This window comes from Rhea americana, unplaced genomic scaffold (assembly GCF_003343005.1).
Source record: "Rhea americana isolate MKP2758 unplaced genomic scaffold, rheAme1 scaffold_17, whole genome shotgun sequence".
Taxonomy (NCBI): Eukaryota; Metazoa; Chordata; class Aves; order Rheiformes; family Rheidae; genus Rhea; species Rhea americana.
This window is the reverse complement of record NW_028185816.1, coordinates 772,058-789,440: the sequence shown is the minus strand read 5'-3', so window position 1 is coordinate 789,440 and position 17,383 is coordinate 772,058.

The window sequence follows — 17,383 nt, the reverse complement described above, 5'->3', positions numbered from 1 at the left end:
TGGATGACAGAAGCTACAAGTCTTATTTATACCAGAAAGGAAAAGTGATATTTATATTTATAAACAAAGAAATATTTACACAAAATGGGGAAAATAGWTTTTTTTTTCTTAGTTTATCTGGTTGAGAACCCTCAGCTTCCCCTGTCATTGTAAAAAATAATTTAGTATTCTCAGCCTAGACAATTCCACAAGAAACATTTTCTACTTGGGAATGCATCACAGTTTTAAGACAACAGGACATGGCATAAATATTATATGCATATCAATATGGGTTTAAGTTTTGAACTTCTTCATAGACTTAGCCTATAGAAAAAACAAATTTTTTCAAAATGCCAACAGGTAAAAACGCTTTTAAACAAGTTGCAACAGTAGTGAATCAATCTCTCTTTTTATGGTTATCAACACAAAGGAGAAGATTTATGGGGTTTAATTCTGCTCAGGTTCACAAAGAAATCAATCTTATAACCTGGCCCATTAGCCCTGGTTTATTGTATATGTTCTATTATTTGACTAAGGATTTCACAATATCCTCTGACCCACCACCAGTCAACAGCCCGACAATCATTTACATGTGTTATTCAATTGCAGGTTTTTGTTGCTCTTTTCTTCTGCCAGTCAGATGATAACAACCACCAGCTCTTAATCTGAACACACAATTTCATAGCAAACAGCTGAATACAAACCCTGTCCCAGAAACTGAGTTGCTGTCCTCTAAGTACACAGAACTTCTTAAAACTGCCATTTTCTTACTTGTCCTGTGGAGATCCCTAATTCTGCCACTTCTGAAACCTGTGCCACCACTATCATTCCATATAATTAAGAGCAGCTGTAATCAAAACCTCTGAAGACTGCTGTCTCCGTACATTGCCGGGACAAAACACCCCCCTCCCAGGCAGTTCCACATCCCGTAGAGCTCTCTGATCACCCACCACAGAGACGTCCCTTGGAGTGATGCCACCCAACATGCTGAGATAAAAAAAAAAGAGTAAACAACCTCAGCAGTTAGGAGAGACACTGTGCAAACAGCACCTGTCACGTTACTGACRAGAAATAGAAACTTCCAGCCCACTGGCAAATGGAGAAACAATCGGCTCATTTCAAATTTGTAACAGCGAGGCAACACTCACTCTGCAGCAGCCAAAGCGGTCGCAGAGCAAAAGCACAGAATAGCACGTTCTGTACAACCTGTCCCTTGCCGAGGATGACAAAAGAGCAGCGTAGGTTTTCTCTTCTGACTGCTTGTGGTTCTCCTCCCTTGCTACCTATTTATCTCCTTCGTTCTGCACACAGTAAATAAAGATACAACTGCAGAGGCATGGATGACCTTATCTTCTTTCCCCACAGGATGGCTGCCATTGCTCCTAAAACTCGTAGCTTTGGCAACCAGCTCCACCAGCGTCGTTCCTCAGAGAGAGGCAAAGATCAAATCCGGGAAGCTGATCTCTATCCACACGTGTGCTCAGAATCCAAATGCAGAGCTGGCTTCRTATCATCCTGTTAACATCCGGCATCTTTGTAGTAACACAAACCAAAGCCATTTAATCACAGTGTCCAAAATGACTGTGTACTTGAAATCTAGACCTGCTTCACATTTTAACACGTTAAGCCAGTCCCTAGTCCCACCATGGTGGCACTGATCAATGCTGGGCAGTCTGGTCTGTCTCTTTTGCAACGCATTTGATGTACAGACTTCTCGTTCTCCACAGTATGGTTGATGGTATGGGATTGTATATAGCTACTTCTTCCTCTGACGTTATTACAAAGCCAAACACACATACAGAGAAGTAAGTTTAAAACTAGGAGAAGACAAAAGAATATAGATCACCACCATCATCAGAATCCTTCAGAGTTGTTGCTTATTTTGTCTTGTTTTGCTTGGGGGTGGGGGGAGGAGGGAGAGAGGGAGAGAGTGAATGGAAGCTGCAGTTTGGTTAACTTTCGTGAAACACTAAGGAGTCCAGACTGCAAGATGTAAAATAACTCATTCTTTTCTTGCCACACAATTTGCCTCACTTTGCTTCTTCTGTCTAAGGAGATATAAAGGTGGAAAATTTATCCACTTTATGACAATGTGAAGTTTAAGAGAAGAGGAGATGAGGAGTCAAGGATGAGGGGAGGGAAGGGTAAAACAAGCAGCAAATGCTGGTTAATAATTAACTTACTGGAAGATCAGTAAAAAAGACATTTAAATGAGATTTTTTCAGGAGGGGGGATTGGACAAAATGAGCTGTGCTTTTAGAGGTCACCAGTCAAATCTGAACCACCGCAAAAGTGAAAAACATTAGTTCAATAAATTAAAAATTTCATAGATTCTAAACATGATATAACGGCTTGAAAGATTCATAAAACATTAAATTCCATCAAATTTATCTTCATCTTCTTTAAGTAAAAACCTTTAAAGTAAAGCAGATTCAGGTTTAATAGGCTTTAAATGCATTTAGTTTTAACAGATTTGCATGGGAATTTTAATTTTCTTTCAATTTTTTTTTACCAGCTTCAGCCTACTGAAATTCCAATGACTTGATTAAAATTATGCCTGATTTTGACTTAACAAGAAAATCAAGTCTAACCGTCAAAAAAGAAAAAAAGAAAAAAAAAGAAAAATTCCTCACAAACTGAGAAAGGTTTATTTTTCATTCACCTTCTTAAGCCAAAGCCTTTATCTTACACTTCAGAGGACTATATTTGAAAGCTGAGGGAAGTCCCTTAAAAGGGAATTCCCCTGCTTGAAAACATCCATTCCTAGGATCAAAACGTTAAATAACCCTTCAATTCACAAACCCTTTCCCCTCTGCCTCTCTACAAATATAGGCTTATCTTGGAGCAGAACTATGATGTTCTGCCAGGTCACACCTTTGGATGGGATTCATGTGGCTGGGATTTGTGTACTTATAGACTAGCAGAGATCATTTGATAAATTCACTTAACCTCTTGCACAATACAAACCACAGAATTTACCTTGGAATTCCCATATAAATCCCATAGCTCCTAGTTAAGATAGTTTTAGAGTTTAGGATTACAGCTAGGTTTGAATAAACATTGCTAAAAGATTTGCAAACTCTAGTAATGCTCATGACGCTATTAATTCATTTTCCTGAATGATTCATATCCATGATTTTTCAGTTGCTTGGACATTTTCAGGAAGCAAAGAGTTTGGCTGAAAATTTTGCAAATAAATATAGAAAGGTCAGAGCCAAAATTTGTCATCCAGTATCATTTTGAACCTATCCAATCTCCATCTATGAAAAACAGCAGTTGGTGACAATTGGTTGCTAGTATATCAAGAGCAGAAATTAACATGAAAACAAAGCAAATGTTTTATATGATCCAAAAGCTCAAGTATCTTCCTACAATGGTTGTTGGTTCACAATTGCTTTAAGCCAACCCAAGTTTTGGCTGCTACCACAAGAGCAGTCGTGCACCTCCCTCATGAAAGTGTTTCTTGCAGCCCTTCACCTTGTGCTGGCCTCAGTTCTGGTCAGGCTGTGGGGAGAATCAAATACTCATCTGTTCTTATTTAGCTGGATTTGCTTGTAGCTGGATTGCTTTCCTGATTAAAGCTGTTGCTCAAAAGTTGAATGCTAGTGCTGATGCAAAGCAGGAAGCGCGAATGCAGGCACTGGAGACAGATCGGTTCATTCTTTTTGGTTGCAGTCTCTGCTTACACTTTACAATGTCTAAAGCAATCATGAAACTGCACCTAGACTAGAGCTGGCCTTCAGACACAGTATTGTCTAAAACCCAACCCACAGTTTTCACTTCAATATTTTGTTATGACTTCCTATCTGGTTGTAGTTAGTAAACATATGTCTCAGCTAAATGTTTTGCCATATTTAAGAACGGTCAACTAGACTCTGGGGCTTTCTTAGGGTATGAAGATGTCTGAAAGGACAGAACGTCTCTATGAGCTTTTAGCTGCACAGTGCAAGTTTAAAGATATAGTCACCTTGTATCTCTGTAGCTCAAACTGGAATGTGGCTGCCACCCCTGTGTAACTTGCAGACAGTCCCCAACCTCCCAAGTATTACTCAGGTCAATGTGTCGGATTCCCTTGGATGCAGATTACTCTCCAAGACTTTGCTCCTTCAACATTTCCTCCCCCGCTACTATTGTGCTCCCATTAGAGCCTTCAGCATGACTGAAAGAGCTAGTGTTCTTGCTTCACAGAGGGACATTTAGTTATGTTTTATTGCTTCTAATTAACTAAAGCAAGAAATCAAAGAGAACAGTATAACAAGAAAGGTTGGCTACTGACAATGTTTTTGTTTGACTTGCTACATCCTCCTAAATTCTTATGTTGACCTTTCAGGGCACGGAACAAAGCGTACAATAGCAAGTACGTTCAAAAGAGTGCTCAGTGCGATAAGTGCACTGAAATCTCCCCAAGACCCTTTTCTCAGAACATTTGGTCTGTAATTTCAGCTTCTGGATATGCGTCAAGTTCTGTTTGAGTTTCCTGTGCAAAAGGAGTGCAACTTCAGAGGAAAATGCATCATGTTCTTTGTCATTATGCAAAGCAAAGTGGAATAGTTGCTCTACTAGCCAAAAGTAATTGGAAACCAAGTGAAAGAAGCAACACCTGCTTGCCTTTTTCCCACTTTTCACAATAGCTCCATTTTTTCTGCTCTCAGAGCTTACCAGTACACAGATAACTTAGACACAGGCTCAGTAACTTGTATTTTCAATGAATAGTGCTGTGAAATGCATTCTACATTTGTAGTTAGTCCTCCTGACATTCATTTTCCCTCTCAAGGTAAACAAGACCAAACCAAAACAAGATGAACAATATCAACAAATGATATTTGAGGCTATGAGAGCTACAGGCTCTGAGAAGGCTATGAGAAGGCTATGAGAAAGGCTATGAGAAAAACAACATGTTAAGACAGAGAGAGAGTCCAAAGCTTTCCCTGGATAGAATCCAGCCCTACATCTACCATGTAACTGATTAATTGGGAAAGGACAGAAGAAGAAAGGAAAAAAGGAACAAAATTGCACTTAGCTTTATGTCTTTGATCAGAGTCTCTAAAAATGCTCTTAAGGGAAGATCAGTATTAACCTTCTTTAGTGAAGGAAAGCGTGACATAAGATTAAGCAAATCAGTGACAACCAGAAGCATTCTGGTGTCTTAGCTCCCAAACGCATGTAGCAACCCCTCAGGAATGTTTTATTGCTGATGAAATACATAGTCCTAGCACAGTGCAGCTCTTCAATCTAAACATAAATGCAACAAACAGAAAAACTGATGCATTAGTTTCAAGCAGTAATACTGTTTTATGCTGAGCTACTACACTAGCAATACCCAATTTGGGTCTGCAGGCGTCTAGAACTCATCTTAGCAGCCTCTCAGGCCCAGCAGAATAAAGTCTGAAGTACAAATAACTAGAGCTAATAAGGCTTTGTACCTCAGGTAAGTAACTATGAATGTAAAAAAATGTGAAGTTCTGGCTCTCCTGACTCAGCAGGCATCTTGGTATGAGGTGTAAGGCACTGGGGAAATGGGCCTCCGATCTTGCCAGCTGTCTCCGCCACTGTTTTGTCACTGCACAGCATTGCACACACCAGAGCAGCCCAAGGCTGCTCACACAGCTATAGGTGCAAGACAAGTATACCAATTAACAAATGCACTGTTATATTATTATATCACATCATACTTTGATGAGAACAATTGCAAAGTCTGCTGCATCTGGAATGATTTAGCAGAACAAATATTTATCGAATGGGCTTTGTAGATTAGGAGACAGTCTCCCCCATCCCCCACCCAAGGACATCACATTCTCACTTCGCATGACCAATGATAAAGAACAGAATGCTTTTCAGTGCAACTAAGTCACCTGAAAAAAAAAATCCAATCAATATTTCCCATTTGTTTTTCTCCTCACCACACTCTTCATAAGAATCATTCTGCTATATTTATGTCTAATATCTCGTARAAATATGTCACCAGCTCAACTACATGAGGATTAGTTCTCACTTCACTTGCTGTTTCTCTAATCTTTGGGACTGATACTGAGAAGCAATGACTGGACACGCTGAATTTTCAAGGTCTAAACATCTGTACTGATGAAGCATTTCTATGATGGTTTATCACGACACACACACAATTCCTGAATAAGAGCTAAGTTAAGAGCATATCCTTTTGATGCTTGAATTTTTTCTACCTGATACTATGAGTTTTATACTGACAAGTGACAGAGGCAACAATAACATCCGGTGGGAGAAGCTGCCATACTGCCTCTTTTTCTGTCATCGGTATGAAGCAAATATGAGTAAGACTACAGTCTTCCCTTCTGTCTTCCCTAGCTTTAGGTACTTTTGCCCCAGAAATACATTGCCAGCAAGCTTAGGTTACACACTCTCTTCCAGTGAGGTTCAAAACACTGCAACAAAGCAAGGCATAAAGAAAGCAATTGTCTACTACATAGAAGTCATTCATAATTACATCAAATAAGCCGCACATCTCATCAAACTGATGGATAACAGAGTCATGGCCCAAAATAAAGCTAACAAAGTAAATTATTTGATTTTTTGGAAAGCACAGTGAATGCATTTTAACGTTCAATCTTAACATGGGAAAAAGTATTTACAGTGTTTCAGTGCTAAGGAATATGCTCAAAATACAGACCTGTTACATCTCAAGTAAATAGCAGTCAGATGAATCCTTGCATTGTTTGCTCAGAAAGGTACTAAAGATAAATCCTTTTCTATTTCATTAGCATGTCTGTGCTGTCAGTATAGTGTCTTGTATTACACTTCACCACATCACATCAACAAGAGAATATAGAATCATAGAATCAGCAAGGTTGGAAGGGTCTTCTGGAGATCATCTAGTTCAACCCCCCTGCTCAGCAGGGAAACAAGTGGCCCATATGGGGACTGAACCCACGACCTTGGCATTATTAGCATCATGCTCTAACCAGCTGAGCTAAACCTAACCCCCAGTATAAAAGAACAGCAGTCCAGGTGCCCATTAAGTTCAGCATGGGGAGTCCAAAACCTTTAGCATCATTGCATAGCTGATTTCACAGAGGTCACCGTTGCCTTACAAAGACAGAGTGAGCTGGAACCAAGTTCAAATGATAGGGGATCACAAACAAATGATTTGTCAAACCAGCTCAATACTCCAGGAAGTCCTAAAGCTAATCCAAGTATTTGCTTTTGGTCAGTCAACAGAGACCAGCTTCCACTATTGCAGACACCTGGCATGTAACCAGGGTCTATTTGCTCCTGGCCAGGCTTGGTCTCCATGGCTAAATAACTTATCTTCAAGATCCAGTGGGAAAGGCACTTAGCAATGAAAGAATAAGTCAGTAGGCTCACAGTCCTTAATTTACAGTTTAGAGTGAGAGGCCAAGCCAGAAAAAAAGAAAGAACAGTGACTTTTCAAAGACAAAGTAGTATGCTCATACAGCTATTTACATTATACCAGCCCTGTATATAGGTACATTTCAAATCTTTGGTGGTACCTTCCAGACTGAAATCTGGTTAGGGTTTAGGGGAAAAAATGGCAAGAGCCACAGTCTCCACCTTTAAATAGGGAAGTAGAGACAGAGAGAAAAAGTAGTTCTCTCCAGCATCAAAAATGGAAACTTGCAGCACAGTCGAAAATAGACCTTAGTCTTCTGCCTAATAACTCATACTATTACAGTAATGTAAGAGTGCAGAAAGCAGGAGGAAGTTCAGTCTAGGCTCAAAAACCAGGCAATTTAAAAGAAATGGGAAATGTTAAGTTGCACAGGATTACTGAACAAGGATGGAAAAAGTAATAATTTCAGAGTTGTTTGTTCATTCTTTTATTTTTAATTAAAATGCAGCTAATGTCAGAAGCAAGAGCACTCATTCTTCTAGCCAGTCCATGGTAACATGTACAATAATCTTCATTAAAATTGAAGTAGAAGGAAAGTGGTGTGTTTTGTTTTCAGCTCTGCCATAAGAGGGCAGAGCAACATCAATTCTATCTGAGATAGCTGAATGACATCTGAGATTTTCATAGAATCATAGAATCAATAAGGTTGGAAGGGACCTCTGGAGATCATCTAGTCCAACCTCCCTGCTCAGCAGGGTCACCTAGAGCATGGTAGATAGGGTGCATCCAGGCGGGCCTTGGATATCTCCGGAGAAGGAGACTCCACAACCTCTCTGGGCAACCTGTTCCAGTGCTCTGTCACTCTCTTTAGTCAGGAAAGGCAAACATACAGCCAAGCAAATATCTACAAAAACAAATATTTCTCTTTTCCTTCCTCATATTAAGTAACTCAAAAAAAAAAAAAAAAAGACTTATTTTCATTCTGTACTGCTATTTGACATACAGGAAACCTCACCCAGGCTCAGAGAGATCTCTAAACTCACAGATTGAGAGCCTTAATTGATTTTTCAGGAGTAAATCTTAAATTGTTCTCGTGATGGTTGAGAGGCCTTCAGGAACAACACGAAATCTGTGATGTTATCTAATTATAAAGAACCTTATTATGAGTAACAGTGACACACAGTCAGCATAGCTCTTCATACATTTTTGTATGGGTTTTTCCAGTTTTGCATTTTATTCTCAACGCTGAGTGTAAGGGACAGAGCAAACCCTTCCTACCCCCTGGCAAACCAGAGCAGGTTCATCCTAGCATGGTTAGCTAATAGCACTAATGTAAAACTGTTCAGGTTTTCTGGAAGTGTTTAAATTTTACATAAGTTAACATTAACAAGCTGAATTAATATGCCTATTTTCCCTACTTTCTCAGCTAGCCTTCTGCTTCCAGGAAGGAAAGAGCGAGCAGGTAGCTTGTAACAATACAGCCACCTGCAATATTTTCTGCCACAAGGGACACATTCCTTAAGCATTATCAGCAGCAATGAAACAACTGGTTTTCCTCTGTAGGAAGAGATGCACTATATGTTGTGCTACAGATAATATCACACAAAAGGATGAAACAGATGAAGAAAAAAATAACCTATTGAAACTGAAGCGATTCTCTACCTCTGCAAAGGTAGATGGGATGTAATTACAAGTAGTGAGTAGGAAACAAGAAGTCTGCCTTACAAAATATTCTATATTTGGAACGTGCAAACACAGAATTGAAGCTTCTGCAGAAAGTAATTGTGGAGAGAAGAGGTAAGAACAGCCAGCAGTGAGAACTGATGCGTTGGATGCAGATCAGATCCCTACTTTAAAAATCAGGGGGAGATGACACTCTAGGTAAATCTTCTAAAGTGATTTCCAGGAAAACAAGCGGTCTTCCTTTGGGAATAGGAGCTTTAGGAGCACTTCTAGAGGCATTTGACCATGAAGAGGCTGCAAACTGTCATTATGTACTCCTTCAAATATATTTGGCCCACTCTGCAGAAGAAGGGAGCAGCTAAAAATTTCATAGTACACCAGTAGTGTGAGCAATGTTGCTATTTTTATTTTGTGTACAGTAAAGATAGGACATGGACACACTACCCTTCTGTCAACACTTCTGCTTTAGAAAGGACAGCTTTCTACCGCCTCAGCAGATTTTGGTAGAGGTGCCAGAGTTGAAAGGCTTAGATCACTGCTACCACACCCACAATGACAGGCCAGAACATACTCCAAGCAGCACATGGCAACAAAATGATCATGGGAGAGTCTTAATAGCTTAAGAAATGAAATTTAAAGTAGTTCCAATCCTGATATGTAACCTCAATACATGGAAAACTGGCCTATGCTGCTAATAATTTATCTTAGAGTAATATAGTCAAAAACTGAAGGTGTTTAATGAACGTCACAGACCACTACAGAAACCACATTATGCTCAGAGACAGGAAGTGGCTTTTGCCTTTAATCAGCAGATGCAAGATATTCCACACGATCAGCTTTGTTGAAGCTGCTGAATTCTACACTGAGAACAACTGTACTAGAGTCCCCCCAAGCTAAACAGACCATTTTCAGAGTCAGCTCTGTTTCTGCAAGACATGGTATTTCTGATGTAGTGGTACTTGGCACTGGGAAACTGATCAGTATGCTTATTCTCTGCTCAGAAAAACATGTGATATCAACCACTTGATAGAAATGTAGGCTTAAACTACATGAAGTTTATGTAAGCAGGACATAGAATTAGAACACACAAATTCCATACATGCTTGACTTAAACTTTGTTGGCATGCAGCTCTGCCACATTTTTGTAAGCAGCACTGTGCTGACTGTGCAACATTTCTGGCTGGTTCTACAAAACTAAGAAACAAACAAAAACATCTCACACCCAAAACCCCAAGATGGCAAATACTAATTCCCCACAGATAAACAGCTAAAAAACACTGAATGGCAGTGTTTCCTTTCACAACTTTGTGCACAATGCAACCTTTTCTTTATCTAGGAAAGTGCCATATCAAGCCCCCAGAACACTGCAGCTCACAAATACTGCAGAATATTGTAATTTTGTGCCACCCTGCACTAGGTAGTATTGAATTACTACACATCACTTGCTGCACTGTTCCTTGGCCTAATGCAATATGCATGACATTGCATCACTAATTCATGATTCAGGAGCTTTCTGCCTTCTCTAGAACAGAAGTCAGAGGCAAAGTCTGTAGATTTTAGTATCTTTATGCAAAAAAAAAAAAAAGAGAAAAAGAAAAAAAGATTGAGTGGTGTGCATATCTGTGTCTTTCAACAGACAGGTGAAAGGAAATGGGATAGGCTAGATAAATTTGCAACTCAAAGTATAGCAACTTTCAGTGAGGTCCATCTTAATTAACTTCCCCATCAATCTACCAAAAGAGCTTCCAGGCACTGAAATCACATGTGGCATTGAGAACAGGTGACAGGTAACAGGGCAGTGGACTATCACAAGCCAGCTGATTGAAGCACTGTCATTCAAGTGTATCTTATCTACAGGTGCAGATCTTCAGCATTAGCAACTTCTGCATGCTTTTCTCCACTAAAATAAGCAGAACAGTTTTACTTTCTGCATTGAAGGATACAGAGGTGGTTTAAAATGCAATGCTAGAGGTCCCCCTATGGACTTGGTTCATTCTTCGGAATTCTTATCTGTTTCCAGGTAGCGAAAAAGCAAACCATAAAGTTTCTGCAATTTCAGCCCCCCCCCCCCAAGCTTGCAGAAAAAATGACAGATCAGGGCCTTTAAGAGTTAATAAGTCAAGAAGTCTCCATTATTTGGAGTGGTATAGTCAGGAAAGAATCATGCAAGAAACTACTGTTTACTTAACAGGTGTGTTCACAATGAGGAATTTTTAAGTATGAGTTAAATTACTGAGTTCAACACTGCAGTGCCATGAAGTCTACCCTGTGTACTTGGATTCAAAACTGAATACAAGGAGCTTCCAATTACCTTCTGATTTTCTGTACTTTCACAGCCTTAGTCACTTGTGAGCCATGTTTAGCCTAGGTTCTCCTTCTGCTTCCTAGAAATATTAGTACTTCCTTCTCACAAGTGTAGAAAAATCTTGAAAATAATTTGGGTAAACTTTGGCTTAAAACTCCTTTTTTTAAAAAAACTGTATTTTGTAATTACCCTCACTCATTCTTCATACACACATTTTGGATTACCTTAAGTTTGCTCTACAGGTTTCCATCATTAATGGATAAAAAAAACAATACAGCTAAAATTTCAGCTCTCTAAATTAACTTTGGCCACTGCAAAGATCAGAACAGCACAATGGCTAAATTAACTTAAAATCCAGAGAAGAAAGAAAAAATAATTCAGAACCTGCGTAGTGCCACTTTTCAGTCACATATTATCTTATGCATTTATTTCTGACCATTTGGACATCCACATAACCTCAATATCTAAAACTCCCAGAGCTCCACACAGGTGAATAGTCTCAACTTCTTGGCAGAACAATTGAGACCACAAGTAGCTCCATTTTGTCAGAGACTGCTATTGGCACTTAAGCTTCTCAGCAGGAACAGCAGTTTACTATTATGAAGTTCTCCGCAGCAAAGAGCTTATGAACACTGTAGTCAAAAAAGCTACTTCTGCAATTAAAGTTTTTAGGTATCTGAATCTKCTGCTTTGTGGCTTTAATTGACCGCTGACCTCTACCAGCATTGGAGCTGGGTTGTTTGGCTGTTTAATCATTTTCCTCTCTCTTTAATGAGGACCATCCTCTCCCCAACAATATAGCATGTGTGTGTACATGAGTCCATGGAAAGACCCAGAAAGACATATTTTTACCATGCAAAGTACCCTTGATACATTATTTGTTTCACATCCCCTGGAGACTCGCTTCCCTCACTTACTTTGTGATACTGCAGTTGAAATTAATGGCAGCAAAACCAGCCCTGGCCTGTTTGCCAAGCTCCACCCTGAAGGATTTCATGCTGCAGATATAGAGTTTACTATGGAAACACTGACAGTTTCCTAACAACAGGGACTGTAAACTATGTTACAGGAATGTAAGCAGCTTGGAACTAGTCAGAATTTCCTGCCTCTGCTTGGCAGAACACTCAGGGCAGTGCCTACAGTTTAAGTGTACAGTATAACCATGTAAGAAATTTTCAAAACAGAGCACACAGTAGTTGTCATCAGCATACACTCTGGTCTACTTATCACTGCTTACCTAACAGTTTGTGCGCAGTCTATTGTATGATCGCTGTTTAAAACCTCCTCCTTTGGCTCACTCTGTCAATTCACATGAACTTGTCAGTCCATAAGCTCAACGAAACAATGAAACTGCATCTGCAATATTGTTATTAACGGTGCATCAGCACTTCCACTCAACCACTGCTTTGCCATGTGCTCAATTCTGCTCTAAAAACTAATTCCAGAATACAACTCATACATATGTCTCATCCAAGAAAACAACAAATCTAAACCATTTTTTCCCCTCATATGGGCRTGCTCACAAGCTCCCAGGTTGCTTTCATTTCACTGGCAGGAGCAAAGTGCCATTCACAAAATGCAAAAGAACTTGCTGCTCTTCTCTCACCTTTTCATTTCTCACTGCCCCTTCAAACACAGGCAGAGTGTTTGTTTTTGAAACTCTAATGTTGTCTCTCTGCAAGTATATTTACCAGTTGTCAAGCAATCAAACCAATGGTGAAGCAAACTATAGCCTCTATCCTCATGCAGAGTCATGAAAATTATTCTTATGGCAAATAACTTTAATTTTTAAGGCTCTTTATTAATTCTTTCTTACTTAAATGTTGTGTTTTGAAGCAGAATCTATGAATACTGCATGCACCAGCTTCCCTACTGCGTGCAGTAATTAACAACTAAACCTTTAAGAAAACAGAAAAACCTCAAGCCACATACTCCATTTAATACACCTGTAATGATAAAGCAGAGATGATAAACCTTTTAGTTCTATAAAGCTGAGAAAACCCACTTCTTCACCTGGCACTACAAACATTTAAACTTTCTCTACAAAGAAAGAAYTGACGTTTAAAAGCCATTCATAAAATATATGCTTAGTTTTTTTGTGTAAATTCTCTAAGCAAGTCATGTAATTTAAAGGAGTAATTTTCATTTGGAAATATTTAAGTTTTTGAGCTAGTATTTTAATCTTGTATTCATTAACTACAAAGAAATTGTTTAATTCAATTACAGTTAGAGCTGTTTGTCTAAATCACAATCTAGCAGGTACTGTCTGTACAGTGCTGAACATCTATTTAAGGGATTGACATTTACTTTAGTGCTTTAAGAAACTCTGTATTAGCAGATGTATACTACTTACAAATAATCTCCTGAGGCAAGCTTCTTTTCTAAAGTTAATTGCCATGTAAGAGAGATCTAGACTCTGTGTTTGTTACTGTTTGTTGCAGTTTCCAACAAACAACTAATCTTCAATCTTTCTTTTCTTCTAAGGAAAAAGAGGTGAGAGGATATGGATGTCAGAAAATTTACTATAATTTTAGTCTAAGCACCTACAGAGAGTTACTGCGTCACTTCTCTGTAACCTTGTGACTATAATTTTTCTGGTAAACTTATTGATACACACAGTTTGAATTGATACTGCAGCTAAATCTAAGCAGAGGTTACTAGTGAGCACTACATGTATTCATATTATCTTAGTTTCCAGAGATCCCAGCCAGTGGCCACGATTCTGTTATTCAAAACATGCAATACAATCAACATCTCAGCTAGAGCCTTTGTACCATTTACTCTCCTCCAAATACTCCATTCCAGTGGAACAGAATTTGAAAAACTGTAAGATACCATCCTACAGCAATTTTATCAATGAATTATGACCAATTCCTCCAGGAGCAAAAAAGTAAATAAAACATTTTTTGCCATAAGCTGGAAAGGACATTTATTTTCAAAACATGATCTCCACCCTAAATTGTACCTTCAATCCTAAAAAAGAGGACAACAGTAGAAGTGCTCCAAGAGCAGCAATTCATCCATTTTAGCTCTTGCTTTCTGCTTCTCTTTCAGACAGCTTCCAATACTACCCAAAGCCATGCCAGTTCTGTTTAATATGATTGTATAAAACTTGACAACTTTTGCCACTTTTCAATTTGTGTTTTTTGCACACACGCTTCTTACTTTCAAAAGGTGGGAGGGCTTTAGACGCGTCTCAGGATGTAATTTCTGCAACAAGAATAAAAGTTTTCTTCCCTTCTTTCACTTCTCACTTATGTCTAGACATACTGGAGACTCTTGAGTGACACTCTGGGCTCTCCAACTTCAGTTCTGATGTCACCTGATAAATCAGAAAATTATCAAACCTATTAACATTTTAACTTCTATCATTTCTGTCTACTTCAAAGGCCTCTTTTAGAAGAGCATCAGTGGACACAGGCTTAGCATATTTAATTCTACTGCATAACACAATTTTGCAGTCCAAAAGACRTTAGTTTTGAATAATGCTGTACTTTCACCCAGAATAGCTCTGTGCCTTCTCCTCAGAAGAAATAGTGCTCTTGCATATAGCCAAGTGCAAAGACCACAGCATCAACAGAGCTAAAAGGCTCTGTTCCAGTGCCCTGTTATGTCTTGGAATGACAGACGTAAAATAGCTATCACTTAACATGATATTTAATAGTCCTGCAGTTATCTACTACACATGCTAATAAAATATCCCACACAATAGGTCCATAGTAAGAAAACAGAGGACTCTATAGCCACATCCAAGATTTTGTTCATATGGACAGCCCGAAAGCAGCTAGCTGCCTTTAAGTAGCAGCACTGGTCTTCCTAGTAAAGGAAAACCTGTTGACATAGGTGGCCTTGCACGGAAAAGCATAAAGATCATGCAGTGAGAAGAGTACAAGACCTATTTCACAAAGCTCAAACACCTGCAGAGTTGCATGCTGAACAGATTACCTTCAGCATTCTAGGTACAGTGCTAAACCTTAAATGAATAAGTCCTATGTTCAGATTGCAGGACTATGATTCAAAAAAGTTAGGAAGATTGCAAATGCTAAGCTCAGTGACAAAAACAAAATTACATAAACTAAYGAATGGGGATAATTTGGTTCTGACCTATAGGGAATTAATACATTTTTTTATTTAGGACACCAAATCAAAGGCTGGCTGAAAGTAAAGGGACAAATTCAATTTCTCTTGTCTAATATTTTAATTTCCTTTTGGAAGCCCTGATTCTACCAGCTATTGCCTAGTGCAATAGAAGATACCTATAAAATACAGCTACTTTAATTGTGTTAGAAAATATAAAACCTTACTATATTGTGCTTTATTATTAACTTATGCCCATAACATGCACATGGTATGCAAGCCAATGTGAAAAACAGGTAACCATCTACATGCTTCAAAATGCAAACTATACTAACATATACTAACTCTTCTATATCTTTAAAACACCAAGGCAGTTCAGAGGGAGTTGTCTAGCAGCACAGATAATGTTATCTGTAACTAATATTTTCAAAACTGAAAGTAATTGGAATTAAGAAAAACAATCAAAAATCCTGTCAATATTAACATATCAAGTATTTAGTAGGACTCAATATTTTTCCAGAAGGTACAATTTTATTTTAATTAATAAATTTATTTAAAATTTCACTAAACATTAGCAACAAAACATTTAAGAACTTTTTATTTTGCAAAATTCAGTAGACCCCCAAAGTTAGTTTATACATGGTGTTTAATAAGATGCTTTCAATCTTTTACTCAGGCACAATTAGGGGTAGGAGTGTTTTTCTTTTCATATAATACAGTATGCTCTGCAGTAGAATCTTCTCAGTGTGTTCAGTTTTTCTGGCAAGCAAACAAATGCTTTGCACTGAAGCATCAAGAAACAAACAAGGAAGAAGAGTTTCAGAGTGTAGCTTTTTGTACAATATTAATTTCCTAGTCTACACCAAGTTAAGCACTGCCATACTACCTGTAGAGTAACTACTTTGTTTTCTGCTCTACCAGCTGCAACAGGTAAAGGGGACTGGGAGGAAATGAAACAATCACTACTTAAATGAACAGGGTCTACAAGATTTCTTAGAAAAGCAAAACTCTCTCAGATATTAGAGTACTCTGTTTTTCACTTCAATCCATACAAGTTTAATCCATGTAATAATTATGATTGGAGGAACATTTCATACTGCTATATTTAGCTTCTAAAAAATGTAGTTTTGATACAACCCACATATCTAACAATTGGCATAGATTAGCATAGGCCTAACATATTTAGCCTTCTTGTAAGCAGCTGCTTTGAAAACAATAATGGGTAACTGTTTCCCTCAATTCCAAAAGAAGTCACTGATTAAAAAAAAAAAAAAAAAAAAAACCTAATGAGAATTCATGAACAAAAACAGAAGAGGGGAGAAAAACTGCTGATAGCTCTTTATACGCATACCTGCCTGTTTACATAGGATTAAGACATACAGATTCAGCACTCCTTGGAAGCTTTTCAAACTATAATACAACTATGTTTGTAAATAACTATTTATTGTCACAACACAATTAACAACTGAGCAACACTGTAGAGAAACACAAAGGCTCAAATATGCTATGATCGTACCACTTCTAAATAACATTCTGTCAAGTAAAGACAGTTTCCAGGAAACATAACTAGAAGACTGGACAACAGAAGGCATATGTACTGTATATACAACTTGAGAAGTCTGTAATAATCCAGTAGTTAAGAGGTAACATTTTATAGATAGCTTAAAGTAAATACAGAACAAAAACAAAACAACCCATAGTAGTTTCACCCATTACTTCACACACTTCACATAGTAAGAAAAAAAAATCACTATTTTCTGTTGTCACCTCACATATAAACTTTGCAAGTAAGAGGGCTGACCCCCTGCACAGGAAGCCACAACAGTATTTCCCTGATGAATAGTCTAGAAGCTTTCACTGGGCACCCAAACTATCCCAGCTAAGGATGTCTTGGTATTGAGAAGACATAAAGCACTACACAAAGGAAGCCATTTGCAGTGTATTTAGCAGCACATTTCCTAAGTCCTATAAAACCCAGAAACCGTAAAATGCACTTGAACGCCAGCTGCCTCCAG